Source organism: Quercus suber, unplaced genomic scaffold (genome assembly GCF_002906115.3).
Source record: "Quercus suber isolate HL8 unplaced genomic scaffold, Cork oak 2.0 scaffold_145, whole genome shotgun sequence".
Classification (NCBI taxonomy): Eukaryota; Viridiplantae; Streptophyta; class Magnoliopsida; order Fagales; family Fagaceae; genus Quercus; species Quercus suber.
The window spans coordinates 317,107-320,112 of record NW_027069606.1 but is presented as its reverse complement, the minus strand read 5'-3'; positions in this window follow the sequence as shown (position 1 = coordinate 320,112).

Genomic DNA, 3,006 nt, shown 5'->3' with positions numbered 1-3,006 from the left:
TTATTTTAGCAATTATTATAAATTATCACACCAATTGATAATTTGACGTATATCATATTAAACCATTTGTATTATAATGATACTAATTTATTTAACCAAGTGATAAATTAATTTTTATTTGTGCAAGTTTAGACTTTAAATCCAAAAACTTAATTAGTATTTTTGCATCTTAAAAAATAAAATAAAAATAAAAATAAATTTTAAATAAAAAATATAAAAAATATTATTTAATAAATATTTAAATATAAAAAAATGAGACCACTTAAAATTTTTGCGCCCAAAAATTGTTGAACCGGCTTGGTAACCAAATATTTTATCTTGCCTTACATCGTTGTCATTTTAAATTTAGAAGTCTGGGCTACGTTTTATTTTTTACCAAAAAATCACCGCCATTGACCATAAACAGAAATGATGATGAAGGTTGTGTGGCAGTATTGGGTGGGCATAGTTGAGAATTTTGGCTTGATTTGAAGTTCCACATCTCCTCCATCTATATACATATAATCTTAAAAACATAACCTCCCCCCATATATGGTTAATACAATTCCTAACGGTTAAGAAACATAACTCATATATAAGTTAAATGCCGAATTACAAGACACACATAAAATGACAATAAATAAAAATCTTATTTTTACAAAAAAGATCCAACCTTTAAAAACAGAACTCATAAGACAAATGCAAATTACAAGTCACACGTAATATGACTTGACAAATACAGTACTTATTTTCAAACAAAGCTAAATTAATTAAGATGATAACTTTTTCAAATGACTTTTACTTTTCTAATGTTTGCCTCTTGAATGGTTACATGGAAATGGCAAACACCAATTTATTGCACCACACCATATTTTAATTTATCAAATGATACATAGTCAAATTNTTCTGTCTAACACTTAGTCTAGTCGTCAGAACGTGAGATACATAGTCATAATAGCGTAAGCATTTGAATCCAAAAAGGCTTCTTCATTAATAATAATACATTTTCAGGTTATTTACATTCCACGGACGAGGTACAGGTTTTTCGTCTAGATCTTCTAAGTAGTATGCACTTATCCCCGCTACTGATGTAACTCGGTAGGGCTCCTCCTAGTTGGGTCCTAGCTTTCCCCAAGAAGGGTTTTTAGCAACCCCTACGACTTTTCTTAGCACCAGGTCCCCCGGTGTTAGTGGTCTGAGTCTCATATTGGTATCATACCCCTGCTTGAGTTTTTGTTGGTAATAGGCCAGCTGGATCATCGCTAATTCCCTTCGTTCTTCTACCAGGTCCAGGCTCCTCCCCAGCAGTTCATCATTGCTGCCTGGGGTGAAAGAGCTCGTCCTTAGCGTCGGGAAGCTTGTTTCCAGGGGGATCACCACCTCGGCACCATATGTTAAGGCGAAGGGTGTTTCCCCCATTGACTGCCAGGGCGTGGTTCGGTATGTCCAGAGAACGTGGGGCAGCTCCTCTACCCATCTCCCTTTGGCGTCGTCCAGTCTCTTCTTAAGCCCGCTGACGATGACCTTGTTGACTGCCTCGGCTTGCCCGTTTCCCTGAGGGTAGGCGAGCGTTGAGTATCTATTTGTGATACCAAGCTCATGACAGTACCTCCTGAAGGCCTTGCTATCGAATTGGAGCCCATTATCCGAGACAAGGGTGTGGGGGACCCCGAATCGTGTCACAATGTTCCTCCAAAGGAATTTATTTACGTCTACGTCCCTGATGTTGGCCAGTGGCTCGGCCTCGACCCACTTGGTAAAGTAGTCTGTGGCTACCAATAGATACTTCTTATTCCCTGGCGCTTTGGGGAATGGTCCTACAATGTCCAAGCCCCATTGGGCGAACGGCCACGGACTGGACAAGGGATTAAGGACCCCTCCTGGCTGATGGATATTCGAGGCGAACCTTTGGCACTGGTCACACCTCTTGACATAATCCTAGGCCTCTTGCTGCATGGCCGCCTTATCTTCCTGCCTCTGAGAGGCGTGACTCTTATCCTCCTGCGGTCTCGCGGCTGGGTCGTTATCGCCTCCTTGGGGCACGCGGCGCTTCTATGCGTATGGCTTTCGCTAGTTTGCCAGGTGTGCATGCTTCCTTCTCGGAATCGTCCGTTCTCCTCGTTCTGGCCGTGCCCCGTGTCGCCATAGTCGTTCGGACGTTGGGGTCTTGCTGGTTCGTGTCGATGGGAACTCCCTTGGTGAGGGTCTGACCCTACCATGCCTGGCTGTTGTCCTTACTGACGCACGAGTTCTCCCCACAGACGGCGCCAATTGTAGGGACCAGATTTGGGACACTTTTTCAGGTTAAGAGAGTGGACCCAAGCTCAGCTTGCCCTTCAATGAATTTATAGAGAGTGGGCTCAAGAACTAGGCCCTAGTAAGGGGTACAACTGCCCTGCATGGTTGCATGTGGATTTATCAACTTAAACATAGATTGAGATGCACAATGATGCTCCTCGGACTGGTCTTCCGAGGCTTGATGTTCTTATTACTTCTTTTAAGATCAATTACAAAGGTTCAGAGGGCATAGGTCACTACAAAACTTCTTAATGCCGATCTCCCGCCCCCTTTCAGGAGAGACTCCTTACGTTATATACCTCTCTAAACTGATCCTAACCCTCCATTTGTTGATCAGTCAGGCCACCACTTGAGAGCCTGTCCCATCAGCCGCATCCCTATTCCTCCAGTGGGTTGCAACACCCAAGGCAGCACTATTCAGGAGTCCTATCCTCATTAATGCGGCCAGGACGTTAGTTGAGGGCATTCAATGCAGAGGTGACAGCTCGCCTAAGGCTTGCTCCTTCGCCGTGCTCCCGTCGCCGACGCGTAGCACTGGACCATCTCCTCCTCGGATATTAAAGAAGACCTCTCTTTGGTGGGGTGGTGCTCGTGTTCTTCCGAGATCTCGGATGCCTGAGGACGGGGCCATCCTCGGATATATTCCTCAGGGGCCGGTCCTCGTGCTTTCATTATCGGACCCCTCATGCATCCTCGGCGCGGGCCCCTGGGCCTGGCTTGGAGTGGGCC